The 15,329-nt window shown below is 46.3% G+C and overlaps 1 protein-coding gene and 1 long non-coding RNA gene across 6 annotated transcripts in view; one reads left to right on the top strand and one right to left on the bottom strand.

Annotated features, from left to right (window-relative positions):
* The window catches only part of LOC105423132 (uncharacterized), a 66,801-nt gene that overhangs the window by 17,992 nt on the left and 33,480 nt on the right, over positions 1-15,329 (bottom strand). The window lies entirely within an intron of this gene.
* Positions 1-15,329, top strand: part of LOC105423131 (uncharacterized) — a 39,147-nt gene that overhangs the window by 12,266 nt on the left and 11,552 nt on the right. For all 5 annotated transcript variants that reach the window (XM_089075567.1, XM_089075564.1, XM_089075568.1 and 2 more), the window contains exon 5: positions 88-6,419. The gene's annotated coding sequence lies outside the window, so the exon portion shown is untranslated. The remainder of the gene's footprint in view (positions 1-87; positions 6,420-15,329) is intronic.

The following is a 15,329-nucleotide window of genomic DNA, read 5'->3' on the forward strand; positions in this document are numbered from 1 at the left end:
AAGTCTACTTTCGATAAAACTGATCGTAAAATTGATCGAGAAATCCTACCGATTGGTCCTTCATAGATCTCTCTCACATATTCGCAGATCTTTGAATAAAGAAGTCAGTGGCGTTGATCGATCGGGAGATGGCGGAAAAGTTGGCGGAGAAATTGTCAAAGCGGGAAGACGAGGTTTATCCCGGACGGAGAGGATTTGACGCGGACTCGTACGGACTGAACTCGGATCGTCTGCCACACGGTGCACAGCTGGGTTCGTCGATGGTGCCGATACCGCCGATTCCCGATCCCGTCGCACTCGTTATGTGGAACGCGAAGATCAACAAAGCCAGCACTGTCTCTACCATCGACGGCGATGAGTGCAATACATTATTTTTATATCAAAATGTCGCCGCCATTTATCGCGGACGGTTGTGATTTAAATTCGGTAGAGATCAAAATGACAGCTGCTCTCTCTCTCTCTCTCTCTCTCTCTCTCTCTCTCTATATATATATATATATATAAAACATAAGATTCGCAGATTCAGTTTAACTTTGCGCAAAATCATCTCGTTCAACTCGAGTCATAGTTCTAATAAATCACTCATGGAGAACCGATCTGACGTATCACGTCGATGAACGAATAACGTTAGATCGCAAAACATTCGCGAGTAAGAGAGAACGACACGGCTAAGTCTATTGACACGTGAAATCAAGGATAATGTGGCGAGTGAACGTGCACGAGTACTTTGCGTACGCGTGTTCTCGTAACTATGCGTACACTTTGATTCCTCATCAGAATATAGCAAACGTGCGAATTTCCATTGTTTCGGCAAAATTGGCTTCCGCGTTCTAAAACGTATGCGACCGATAAACGTCGTAATTGGAGATCTTTCCCAATGTTCTTTTATACTCTTGATCTGATAGACTTTATCTGATTCAATGCATCGGATAGGAAGGCCTTTTGGCTCCGAAGTTACAAAATGCATGAATGTTGCATCATCGGCTGCACGTGAGGCCTGACCGCGGATGTTGCAACTGCCGCGTTCCTCTTATCTTTGTACCGCTTACTCCGCACCGAGTCATCTTGCGGCGAGAGATAAAATGGTGCATCGTAAAGAGAAGTTCGAGACGCCGTCTGAGGCACTCTCCAAACTATCCCACGTTCCCTCTTACGATTCTTTAACACATTAACAAAACAATTTTAAATCTTTCTTCAATTTCTTGACTTTCAAAGAGGAAAAGAAAATCAATCAGGACCGATCAAAGAATTCATAGTTGAGAGATGCGACGATTTTCATGTAATATCTTTTTTCGTCCATGTATACGTCAGTCGCTCGCTTCGGCGATGCTCTAATGTGCAGAAAGAGAGAGAGAAATTCCATACGTGGATGTACGTGGATTTTACTGGATCTCCTTGTCCGGTGCTCCGAGGACAAGGTGATGCCTTAGGGACTCGTCTTCACGGTATGGACAAAGTAAGACAAAGAGGATGCAGGCGATGGTGCAACCACCGTGGGAACATCTTTTGCTCCGGCGAGCAAATCACCGAGCGTGACGCTACGACGACGCCACGTGAAACAGGCATGACGGACGCCGGCTATCAACACCGGCTATCAACGCTGGCGATTCGACGTCGGCGTCGGCATCGGCGGTCGGCGTCGCGGCGACCATGTGCCACCCGCGGATGGCACCCCGCTGCAAAGAAAGTAACGAAGCGTCAACTAATGCAACGGTTATTGACATTAAACCCGTAGAGGAGAAAGGGCGAAGAAACGGGGAAGGATGGAGGAGACGATCCGTGCACATTAAACGTGCTCAAGGAAGAGTAAAAAAAGTCCGCTGATAGGCGGAGAAACTATTTATTAATGTACCAAAGTTCGGAGCGGTCGCCTCGAAAATCTTTTTCCTCTTTAGCACGTAGCTTTCAGCTACGTTACGTCGGAGATCTTTAAAGATACTCCGGCGGAATAAAGATGTCGGAAAAAAGAGATCAGATTATTATCGTTACGCCATGAATGTGACAAAGGGAGATGACGTTGAAACAGAAAGATTTTGTTGCCACTCTCAAATTATTCAGATATCATACGAGCAAAGACGTAGAGACGCGAAGATGCGAAGGCGTGAATTCCTGAAAAGGCATTATAAAAAAAAAAAAAAATGAAAAGTAGGATGAAACGGTGGAAACACGCTCGGTTCTCCACAATGCTAATGTAGGTGTGACCGTGTTCAAATCTTTTTGAGGCCTCTGGTCGTGTGCGAAGGAATGCGACAAGAGAATCGTGACCACGCGGTGAGAAAAATCATGGCCGCCGCATTGTTGAGTTATTCTATTTGAAGTACAGTTATGCTCACTGAGAATATGTTGTTAAAGTGTTACTTTTACTTTACTTTTACTGTTAGATCCTTTCGTAGAGGTCATTAGAAATCGTACCGCTTCGAATCACCGTTTCGATCATCGTCTCGACGTGGAGTTTATACGATATCGTGGTACGTTGCGTAAGCTATTTGACGAGAAAAAAAAGATCTACCCGAGATGAGATGTCTCGTGTCTCCATAGATTTGAATTTTGAATGGAATCTTTGAAATGTTCCTGAATTAAAATCACTTTTTATTACTCTTCGTTCGCGAAATGACATCTTCTTAATCTTCTCGTACATGCTTAATTAGATGACTGGTCGTATTAGGCACGTATAAATTAATGATTTGACATAAAAAACGTTTAACTGCCGTAGATAAAAGCCTTTGAAATTATTATTTGAAATGTTATTTTCATTGTTTGAAGAAAATACAAAAAGGTTACTCTATATTCCTCTTGTAAGTCGTGACGTTTGATCTCGCCGCTTATTGCACACACATTCCGTCGTGTGTGAGGAACGATCACATATCGATAAATAAAAATTACGTAATGTCAAAATGAAAAACACTTCGAAAGCGTATGACCGTAGGACTATATATCTTATTTTTTTATCGTGTCCTTTTTCTAACGACCACAGTACTTTCTCTTAAATTCCAGAATGCTACTTTCTAGTATACAAGCGAGCTTTATAAAATGATTGATCAATTTATTATTTCAATATTGATCTTGATATGTAATTTTACATTTAAAAAAAACGAATTAATTTAATTTAATTCGCAAAACTTTCATTTTATTTAAAAGAAAATTTCGAACTTTGAAGAATTATTATTTAAATAAATGTAACGCGTTTATTCGAATACAAAAGACATTGTGACGGTAATGATATAACATTGATAAAATGTCTCGCTGGAAAGAAAATTCATAATCATTTTATTCTCCAGTCCTCAATCAATTCTGCAGAGCGTCTGCAACGACGACATTGTAGCGTCGTAAGCTTAATTTATTTATGCACGTCGTTTATTCCATCGCCGAGCTCGTTATTTATGCAATTCTCGCATACCAATTACAGCAATATCCCGATGACCGCCGATTTTAGAAAAAAAAATGGAATAGCTGAGTGACGTACGAAATGACACGGAAAGTGAAAGCGCTCTCTTGGAGAGAGATGAAGGGAAGAAGAAGAGGCGGGAGGGGGGTCTCTCGTTCGTTGAAGCGGAGAATGCTCGATATTGCTTAATCCGCTCTCTCGCTAGTTTATGCCTTCGCAATAGAAACAATGACACGCGAGAGAACTCGCGTCCCTCGCTCGTTTAATTCGCCCTGTTGAATTATGAACGAAGCGCGAGGAAGGAAGGGAGAACGGGGGGTGGTGCAGTTGCATCGAGCACGTGCACGTATTCACATACAGGTGCATGTTCATCGCCGGTCGGTCCTCGGGTCGTTCCTTCGACCAATTGTTTTTCCATTTGCTCCCCCTTTTCTCTCTCTCTCTCTCTCTCTCTCTCTCTCTCTGTCTCTGTCTCTCTCTGTCTTATCGTCGCTGCATCGTGCGTGAGAAGAGAGAACCGTAGCTCGACAGACCGATAAAATGGGTCAAGTCTCACGCGTATGCGTGCACGCACGTGAGGCATTATGTATTCCTTAAAACGAACTGTCTTAATAATCTTTCGCAATTAATTTTCGCTCCGCCCTCGAATGAGTCTTCTTTCTGAAAATCGCATCTGGTCGCCATAAAAATAGATAAAATGAATTTCTAGTCCGGAAGAATCTGTCGGAAGGCGGTGCGTTAACGACATCATTTCGATGCATAGGCGTAGAAATTAGGCTAGTGACATATGCTCACGCGTCTCGTGCGTTGCACGACGCAATGCGTGCGCTGCGTCATTGCATGAGGTTTGCGACGCGTACGCGGGATAGTGCCAGCTGCTTGACGTCCAGGCGCATATATTTTTGTGATGATGAAGGGGGGGGGGGGTTAATCGCCAAATTGGGCGGACGGCCAAGCGTGGATGCAAATTTATTGCAGCATCACCACCACTGAGTCTTGCGAATTTGCTCGGTGAATTCGTCATAGCCGATTACGCCGTTTCTTGCGACGATGTCCGCTTACGTTTTGCATGATTTGCGATTCGTTCTTCCTATCTAGCTGTGACTCCAGCAAATAATGACCGACCAATTGGACCCAAGAAGACTCAGGTAACAATTAACAACACCATGAATATATCCACAATTAACAACACCATGAATATATCCAGGAGACAAAATCCAGGAGACTCAGGTAACAATTAACAACACCATGAATATATCCACAATTAACAACACCATGAATATATCCAGGAGACAAAATCCAAAACAGTTAGTTTTCGAAATGATCAGGGAAATCCTCATACTGACAAGATTAAAGATTTTTTGGAAAACGACGTCAATTTTCTTGATTGAGATCTCCCGGTTATTCACAAATGCACTGTACGGTCCACACAGTGCATTCAGTAGAAACAGAAAAATATCTATGATACTAAATGTAAAGCATTTAATATCAGCAAGGATTTGGTGATGATCTCCAGAGTATTTAAAAATAATCGTTATACAGTATCCGATCCCTCCATTTCAAAACATGTAGAAGTCCTACATGGGTACCTGGGACATAAAGAATTTGCGTCTCATTAAAGGGAGCATCCTATCATAATTCTTCTACTTATTTATTTATATTGCGAAGATTTTAGATTCCTGGCTTTGTTTTTAATGTCAATGTTTTTATTTCTCTTTAAGCCATTGTAAGATATACCTGAAGTGCGTAATAATGATATAATAAAACTATGCAAATTAAATAAATTTAAGTTAGCTCATGCGCATAGCGGCGTACATTCGTGTGCTCTTTGCAATTTTGCTTTTTTTTTCTAATCTGTTGCTTCGGTTTACAAGACCAAACCTTATCAGGACGATCGGAATCGAAACTGGAGCGCGCGCGATCGATATTGATCAGTTGTGTCGATCGATTGTCCAATATTAGGTGCATATAGGAGAGGACGCAAGAATAGGAATAACGAGAGTGGTGGGATCATCTTAGGATTAAGGGAAGTGCGTCGTTGCGATACAAGTAACGAAAAGTAAGGAGACGCCCTACAGTTCAATACAAATATTAATGACAATATTAAATATATCGCGATATTTTCTGTAAAGTAAGAATGTGAATTCTAACGTCGGTTGTCGAAAAAAATTTATCATCGAGCGACGAAATCGCAGCTAATTTCGCAATAAAATTTGCATTATTATTACTATGTCTTCTCTCAATGGAAATGTACCAACGAGTGTAGAAGTACGACAATCATTCTTATCATTTCATGCACGCGCGGAATGTGCGCGTGTTATCGCGAAGGGGAATCGGCAGATGCCTTCGAAGATATCCGCATTTTCAGAAATTCGCGTTTTCCACTACGTTGTGGCGTAGAAGCGCCGAGCGTCCCTCGCGCCTACCGCGCGTACCAATTAATAACGAATGCGTGTACGGTACTGCGCGCGCGTGATGTGTGCTACCTGTGTGTGTGTGTGTGTGTGTGTGTGTGTGTGTGTGTGTGTGTGTGTGTGTGTGTGTGTGTGTGTGTGTGTGTGTGTGTGTGTGTGTGTGTTGCTCTGTGTGGTGGAGGGGTGGGGGAGGTACGTGCGCGCGGGCGCAACGATTGTGTGCGTGCACGTGCCGCCAAAACTTTCGTCATGCTTCGGACGCATTCGTGGGTCGGCGTCGAGAGTGCGTGCGTGCGCAAAGGCGGAGGAGCGCGTACACGGCGGCGGAGAAGCGCGTACACGCATGTATATGTGCGTGTGCGTGATATCATCACGCCCCCATAAGCACGCATGCGTGCGCGAACAAAGTAATCGCAAGTAGTCGCTCTGGAAAATTATGTCTGCACTATTTTCCTATATTATCGTGGACACGCAGACGTTCGGAGACACGCAGCTTTTTCGGAACGCCCGCGCGTCGAGGAAGTGATGAGTGTTCGTGGCGAACGTAATACGAAAGTTGCGTACTCCCGTCGGAATAATCGATTGCACAATCACAATGCCTGGAATTGTAGAACCGATACGTATGTAGCCACAATTATATAGCATATTTGACAACTAAATTTAGTGTCCTGAAATTTAGTGTATGAGAGAGTTAAGTAAATTTTAGAAATTAGCTAAAAAATTCGACTTTACATAGAAAAAAATTAATCTTAAATCAAGACAAGAATTCCTTGATATTACAATCTTCTTAAAAAATTCAGTTTTGATTTAATGAATTTGTATTGTGATGCAAACATTATTTTTGTTCAACTCAAGATTAAAAATCTTGTATATAAAGATTATAATATTTTTGCTTATAAGAATATGTAGTTTTAAAGTTAAGATTTTTTTCAGTATATATTTCGTTATTGTCAATGTCATCGTTGCATCTGTGATTCCAAGAAGAATCCATTCATCGGATTATTCCGCTCGCTTAGTGGAAATGGATTCTTGCGGTCAATAAAATTTTCTGTGAAGAAATGATTATCTGTTAGATGAAATGCATACATAAACTTTTTTCTCTTTGTTTATTTTCTAAAATTAAGAATCTCAATTTTTAGTCCTGTGCATTTTCGTAGTCAACATTCTTTGTATCGTACTTATACATAATAAGCAGAGGTGTATGATCGAAGTCCTTTCTTTCCTCCGATTTTAAATTATTTCCGAGCCCTAGCGGATCGAATCACTTTGCCGATTACATGGTTAAAGTATTTCAGAATTTCAACGAGCCAACTCTTCATGACCCTGAAGAGGTCAGAAAGATCTTCATCAACTCTCTGTCCGAGCAACATCGTTTTCTCAGCACCGTCTATATTTCGGAAATGAAAAGTAGTATTCCGAAGTGCTTTAACAACCGACTATCCTTTTATTAGTGTATCTTCATCTTTGCTTCATCTTCGTTTTTAATAATATTAGACATCATCATTTTGGCAGAGTTACATCGTTGCGTCTATAAATATACATTTCTATAGGAAGGTACGATTTCTATTATCGTTGAAATTCTGAAGGAATTGTTCTGGATAGATATTGATATCAAAAGGAAGCGAATATCGTATCTGCATCATAAGGACATCGCAATTCAGGAGGCCCGGGAAGTGAACCGTTGTACAGGTTATGGTTCACTCCGGTCACTCCTAGGGGTTAAAAAAAGGGAGAGGGTGTGCGGCCGTATCGTCATCCTTTGCAGAATCGACCGAATGCCAAGCCGGGATGAAAACAAAGCGCGGGAGGCCTGTGTCCCTTGATTTCTTTTGGGTTACAACGCACGTTGCCTGATTTTCCTCCGCATCGCCCTCCTATCTCCTCTCCATTTTGATCCTCTTTGGGCTTCTTTCTGTCTCTTTCTCTTTTATTGTGTCTTTCTCTGTCCAGCTCTCGACATCGTCGGTTGCCTTTACTTTCGCCGTTCTCTTCGCTCTTATCACATCGCATTCGACTCGCCCGGCTCTTTGTCCTCCTTCCCCTTTTTTGGCTGCCCTCCTCTTCCTTCTTTTCTATCCTCTTTCTCTCCCATTCGAAGCGAGTGCTCGTTTGAACGACGACCAATTTGGCGCCACCGAACGAAATGTGTCAAGGCCTGGTGAGATACACAGCGTCACATAGCATTTTTGCACACGCACACGCATCATGCTCTCTTCTTTTCGTATGTGATGATTTTAACCTTTCGCAGGATAGATCGTTCGTCCGGCTCAGGACTTCTACATGATTGAATCCTGCAGCAGAGTTCAGAAGGTGGTTCCCATTAATTTATCCTCATTTCAAATTCGCCACCGCAAGTAGATAATCGTTATTGCCTTATTATCCATTTCGCGTTTCCTGAACTATTTTGAGTCGCACGATATTATCTCTCGCATTGTGGATCTCTGTCCTCCATTTTCCCGGCGCGCTTACGCACGCGTCAGCGCGTAAAATATCAATGTAGGCGCGGACGAAATCGTGCTATGCATCCGGAAGGGTCAGAAGGACGGGAACGCACGCTGATAACAATGATACTTTTGACAGCGGCGCACAGCTTGCGATCGATCGTAATAAAACGGTTGCTGCGCGTTGCGGTAGGGCTGTATGTATCGGGAGTCATTCTTCGCGTTACACATTCGATCCATTCAGCCGAAAAGGGAAAAAAGGGTCAAGTCGTCGCGGCCGGTGGGACCTGAGAAGGAGGGGGGCGAGGGACGGGGGAGACCTTGGAGGCTGCGTTTCGTAACTTAACCTTTCCATTTTGCCGTCTCCTAACCATCCGCCCGTCCTCTCCCCTCCCCCCCCTCGTGCCTTTTTCCTCGCTCCTCCGCCATCTCCCTTCCCCAAGCTTTTCGATCAAACACGCATGATTCCTCCGAGAATCGAAGACCTGCTCCGAATCGCCATGTCCCTCCTTTCGTCTTCTTCCAAACCATCGAGGGCCAAACTCGCGGCCCTCAGGATATTCTCTATTTTAGAACATGATGATAATTCAAGACATGAGCGACCGTACCGTATCCTGAGCACGGAGACTAATTGGATCGCTTAATTATTTTTTCCGAGGAGCGTTCATTCCACCCCTTCGTAATAACGCGCTATGCTCGCGAAGGGATGGACAAACTTCGTCTCGCGAGATGAATTTAGGCTATACACTTGTGACATTTTCTCAATCCACTTATCGCGCCCTTCGACTCTAACGAGGCGTTCTTCTCCGTCAAACGTATTCGCGATTCGAAGAACCATCGGCGCCACACCTCGATGCGATTCGGGAACTTAGCTATGTGTGGTAATCATCGATAAACACGAGATCTGGGTGATGGATCGGCGATTTCTTGGGCGGCGCAGATGGCGAGGTACCTTTCCCAGAAGCGTCCCGCTTCCTGGCCGGCTTCCTGGTTTTGCGTTTCTGCATGTTCTGCATGAGGGGCGTATCTACCCCGCAGCTTCGTCTCCGCCTGCCCTTCCTCCTACTGTCGATGATTCTCCTTAGAGCTCGCTTTCTTCTCGTTCTCTCTCTCTCTCTCTCTCTCTCTCTCTCTCCCCCTCTCCCTCTCTCTCCCGGCTAGTGACGTCTTCGCGCGTACGCGCGCCTTTGTTCCGGCGCGCGGTTCTTTGTGAATTTCATATAATCAGCTTTACGAGACCGTGTGCGCTGTCCCGTGGCCCTGTTCACATTTTCTAGGATGCTACACGACCCATTATTTTTAGGTGCTGTCCGCCGTCAAGGAACCGACACGGTTCCGCACGTAATACGCGCGTGCTGTAACCGCGCGTATGTTTTTTCCGCCACGGTATCATCATTCGCCCGTATTTTCGGCGCACGTTTAATGATAAATGCAGTCGTTTGTTTCACGCGTCAGGCTGACATCGAACACAGTTTGCGTATCAGACAAATAAATTTCGGAACCGTAGTTGCATAAGCGACAGCACGACAATATTACACACAAATAATCGACGAGAATGACCGAGAATGATAAAACTGACAAATATTGAGAATTTTTCATCAACCTGCGACGGATATCCTGCAACAATTTCCGAAGATTGATTTCTTTGTACGAAATTTATTTAATTTATGTATATGTGCGCATATGTTCGCCGTTCACGCCCACATTTATTTATGCGTTGCATGTGGCCGCAGCGATTTTTATGATGGTCTAACGTGTGAATGGCACGTTTGAGAGAGCGCGATGTCTTCTCATCGCCCGCGTCTTCTATCTTGTGACACTTGAATGCTGCGACGTGCGAGGAATCCTTTCATTTAGAAGAGAACGGCCACTCTCGACGATGGGCGTCGTCTCCACCTTTTTTTTTTACTCTCTTCCCCGCCGAAAACTGTTTCCAATTAATCTATATAATTTCCGTAATGACATTTCCGTAATGGTGTGTCACGCGTGGCCCGCTGGCCCCTGTTCGCCATACTCGTGAAACGCGAACGCGAATTTCGGCCAATTCATTGACTGTGTCAACATAGAATTATGTTAGAACTTATTATTATTGTTAAACTCGCGCGCGTGCAATAACGTCGTTGCTGTTAAGGACCGATGATGTCACGGTGAGTTGCTGAAGAGAACGTTGCCGCATCTCTTTTCCGGATTGAACAAAGAGAAATTTCCTAGAAATTACCGAACGAAAAAACCAACTAACGCTTTCACTTGGAAGCGATCGTCATTAATAGGAAACGCAATTTCTTCGGCTTCACAATGAGTTTCTTGCTACATCGGGATGAGGTTCAAAGACGGTGCCATGGCTGATTCGTCTAATTTTAGTCACTCGTAGTTCTAATGACAAAACGAGCAAAAGAGTTATTCTGATTTTTATCAGTACAGCCGCATTGTACGGGACATTTGCATGCGCGCCGAATGGCAAATATTCGGTTATTTTTATTCTTCCCGCGTTACAAAAAATTTTTGAAAAATGCATTATCATGCACCATTTCATAGGATGACATATCTGTATAGTATATACATCTTTATATCAGATTTGAAACATGGCAATATTTAATTATTTAGACAGAAGAAAAATTAGTTTGAAATCAAAGTTTAAAAGACTATATTTTCATATAATCAAAATTAAGATTTTTAGAGAAGATTATAATATTCTTAATTATATATGAAAACATTTTTCTTAATAATTTAAGATTAATTTTTTTCTGTGTACTTCTTTTCTTCTTGGGGATTCTCGGGGATATTTCTCTTAAATGTCTAGCATTGGTTATTACTTGGTTATTATAAAACGTCTCTATTTCTGTGTCGCTCGGTTTTGCAGGATAGCGTCGATCGGTTTTGTCAGGATTCGGTACGAGAAATAAATTATCGAGTCTTTTGATATTTCTATGTTTATATTTACAACGCTGACTGGCTGGGTTTATATTTACAATATTTACAGATTATCTCGCCGTTGATACGGCGAAAAGACGTGCGGTTTCCACGTATTGTATACGCTTGTTTTTGCTCGCGGTCGGTTCTCCGGATTTCGTCGCGTTCTTCGGTAGGCGCGGCGCGGGCGCGACGGTGCGCGGGGATCTCGGCCGGCGTGTTTTGACGGATCAGCTGTGAGTGTTGATATGACGGATCAGCTGTGTGCAAGGTTTATGACGGCTTGAATGCAGGAAGCTCCCTGCCTTTCGGTCGTCAAAGGAAGATGCGCACAAGGGCTTTCTCTGTGGAGCCCAGGTTGAGAAGCTCCTCAACCTGTGAGTTACTTGTGCGCTGGTGGATAGTTTTCGAGGAGCGATCGGCCAGAAGCTCCTGGCACGATAGGTAGCACCCTAGATCGCTTTCTTGGAGAGGATTCGGAATATCGAGAGCAGTGTCGGACTGGTCACTGTCTCGCTGGGAATCGGTCTCGTTTATCTCCCGGACTCGCTTAATATACCCGAGCCGGCCATCGGTCGGGTTTCGTCGGGAACGGGTCGGCCGGACTCGGGTCGGGGTAGTTTCCGGGGGATGTCTCGTCGGAATATCCGCGATAATTCGCCGAACGCGCTCGGGAATTCCGCGAGGATGTTCGGTGGTGCGGTCGGTAGCGGGGCCGGCGGTGGTGGCCTCTCCGTGTGTTTATGATTTCACGCGGTGCGCACGTGAAGCCGCGTGATCATCGCTTTTGCCGCGTCCGCTGTTCGACGGGCTTTTCTCGACGGTGGGATCGCGGACGGATCGCCGTGTCGGCGCCCCGACGGTTGATCGGTCGGGGACTCTCACTGTTATTAATTACTCGTAATTGAGGGGGGTGCGTCGGGTGTCGTTACATCACCCCCTCCTTCGCATGCCCGAATTTTGGGGCATATTTAGTATATTTAGTATACTCTGCGCCACGTGCGCAGGCGACCTTCGTGGTCGAATCGCAGTACATACTTTTCGTTACCGCGACGGGCCCGATATTTACGCCCGATATGTGCCGCGAAATACGGTACCATGAATCGGAGGCCTGGCGCTAACTCTACCTCTACGGGCGGTGGTCCGGATGGTCCGAAGGGGACTCCTAGGCCCTGGTTGTCGGTTGTTGCACGTCCGAGAGTGGCGTTGATTGTCGGCACCGGGATGTTGTTGTTGCAATCTGGCATGGCTGCTGGCTTGCGGGCCCGGTCGGTTAATCTTTGCGGGGCGGCCGCGTTTCCTGGCCGCCGGTGCACTGGAGGCGGTGGTGGTGGTGTCATCAGCGCTTGCATCTTTTTGCGCTGCTGGACATCGGATCGCTGGATAAGCGTCCCTACTCGGGGCACTTTCCGTGGAGGTTGACTGCTTCGACGGAGGCTCGTCGGGTTTGTCGCTGCTGGTTCCGCTGGGTTGGGTGCACGTGTTGCGGGAGCGACTTCTTTTGCGGGGCCTTCCCCGCTTTCGGCTGGTTCGGTCGGTGTTTTCGAGCTGCTGGTTTTCGGCATCAGCAGTCGATTCCATAGCTCGTCGAGTCCTGGTCGGGTCGGATCGTATCCGGGCGGATCTGCGCACTCTAGGAGCTGATTGATGTCTTCGAGGATGTCGTCCATGATCTTTTTCGATTTCTCGACTGTCTGGTCCCGACGTTTCAGTCGGTGGTCTCACCGTTTGGATCCTCCCTCTCCTGGGCTGATTCCCCCGTCGTGCCGGCGCGTCATCGTGGCCGGGGGTGCCTTCGTTGTCTTCCGGGGTTGATTCGTCAACGTTCGGCTCGATCGGGGACTCGCGTTCCGCGTGAGAGGGCTTTAAGTCCTGCAGGTGCGTATGGCGGTGCCATTTTCCCCGCGGATCTCGGAGATCAAAAATTACCGGGGAAATAATTCTGCGTACTTCCAGGGGACCGATACATTTCGGCGCTAATTTTGCATTAAACGCAGTACTTTTGTTGGAGAGGGGATGGTTCCGCTTCCATACCCATTCTCCTACTTTCGGTCGCCAGGCACGGCGGCGCAAATTAAAGTATTTGGCTTGCTTTTGAAACGCTCGCGCTAGATTTATGCGTACAAGTTCGTATGCGTCTTGCAAGCGGCGGTGTACGGCGCTGGGTTTGTCGGGTGCGGTGGAGCGGCGGGTAGCGATGATGCGGGGAGGCTGGATTTCGCGGCCGTATATTAGAAATGCGGGCGTGTAACCCGTTGCTTCATGGACCGCCGAATTATATGCGAATCGCAGCTCGTTTAAATGTTCGTCCCAGCGTTTATGCTCGCGTCCCACATATTGCGAGATCATCGTTTTGATCGTGCGGTTCGTCCGTTCCGTCGGGTTACAGTGTGGTGCGTAGGGAGGTGTGAATCGCTGTCTAACGCCGAGAGCTTGTAAAAGACGTGTGACGGGCGCGGAATGGAACTGTGTCCCGTTGTCGGAGAGGATTTCGTCGGGACATCCGTGTCGGTAAAAGATATTTTCGGCTAGGCTTTGCGCGATCGCTTCGCCGGTGGCTTTTCGCAGGGGGCACATTTCCACCCATTTTGAGAACCGATCCTGCATGTTTAATAGCCACGTATATCCGTGATTCGAACGCGGCAGTGGTCCCACCAAGTCTACTGTGATCTGCTGCCATGGTCGATCTATCGCGGTGGCATGCATCATTCCCGGCGGTTTATTCTGTTCTACTTTGTAAGCTTGGCAATTTTTACAATTTCGGACGAAGCGCGCGATGTCGCGAAACATTCCGGGCCAGTAAAATTCTCGTGCGGCCCGTGCGATGGTTTTTGCGATTCCGAGATGCCCGGCGGTAGGTTTTTCGTGCACGCGCCTCATTACCTCGGTGCGTTCCTGGGAGGGGACGCATTGTTTCCATTGTTCCTGAGGCGGGGTTTCGTGGAAATTTAAATCGTGAAGTACGTGATGGAACAATCGTTTTTGCTGGATACAATAGTCTGGTAGTTCATGGGATTTGGTTTTAACTTTTCCCCATACCCGGTCGTACCATGAGCACTGCGTCGGTTGTATCGCGGCGACGGTTGTTTGTCGCGAAAGGGCGTCCGCCACGCGGTTGAGGGTTCCCTTTCGGTAGCGGATATTGAATTGATATTGCTGCAATTCGAACATCCAACGGCCTAGTCTTCCTGTCGGTGATTCTAGGCCTTGCAGCCACTTTAGCGATTGATGATCCGTTATCACCGTGAATTGATATCCTTCGAGATATCCCCTCATTTTCTTAATCCCCCACACGACCGCGAGACACTCCAATTCCGTGGCGCTATAATTTTTCTCCGCGGCATTTAACGTGCGACTGGCGTAGGCAATTACCCGTTCTCCTTCCGGAAAAAATTGCGTGAGTACTGCGCCTACTCCGGTGGTGCTGGCATCGGTTTGCAGGAAAAATTGTCGGGAAAAATCTGGGCAGGCTAATACTGGTGCGGTAGTTAAACGGTTTTTTAACGTTTCGAAGGCGTGCCTTTGGAGTTCTCCCCAGTTCCAGCGAGCGTTCTTTTTTGTCAGTGCAGTGAGCGGGGCGGCAATCGTCGCGAAATCCTGTATAAATCGCCGATACCATGAGGCAATTCCCACGAACTGCCGGACTTGCTTGACGGTCGTCGGGGCTGGCCAGTCTAATATGGCCTTCGTTTTATCGGGATCCGTCCGGATGCCCTGTCGGCCCACGACGTGGCCGAGATATCTTAACTCGTTTACGCAGAATCGGCATTTCTCCGGATTAATTCGCAGACGAGCGGCGCGTAGTCGTTGGAAAACCTCAGCGAGGTGTTCGAGATGTTCGGAAAACGTACGACTCGCCACGATAATATCATCGAGGTACGCGAATGCGAAAGGTTCTAGTTCTGGACCAATCACGTGATCCAGTAGTCGCTGGAATGAGGCCGGTGCTGCATGTAATCCGAATGGCATTACTTTAAATTGCATTAATCCCCGGCCTGGTACGGTAAATGCCGTCAGCGGTCGGCTTGCGAGAGTTAGTGGTACCTGCCAGTAGCCATTCCGTAAATCTAAAGTTGATAAGAATTGTGCCCCGCGTAATTTATCCAGAGTGGCCGTGATCTGTGGAAGCGGGTACGCGTCTCGCTCGGTGACTTCATTTAAGCGTCGGAAATCTATGCA

This window comes from Pogonomyrmex barbatus, unplaced genomic scaffold (genome assembly GCF_055798465.1).
Source record: "Pogonomyrmex barbatus isolate J1 unplaced genomic scaffold, ASM5579846v1 scaffold19, whole genome shotgun sequence".
In the NCBI taxonomy this organism is placed as follows: domain Eukaryota; kingdom Metazoa; phylum Arthropoda; class Insecta; order Hymenoptera; family Formicidae; genus Pogonomyrmex; species Pogonomyrmex barbatus.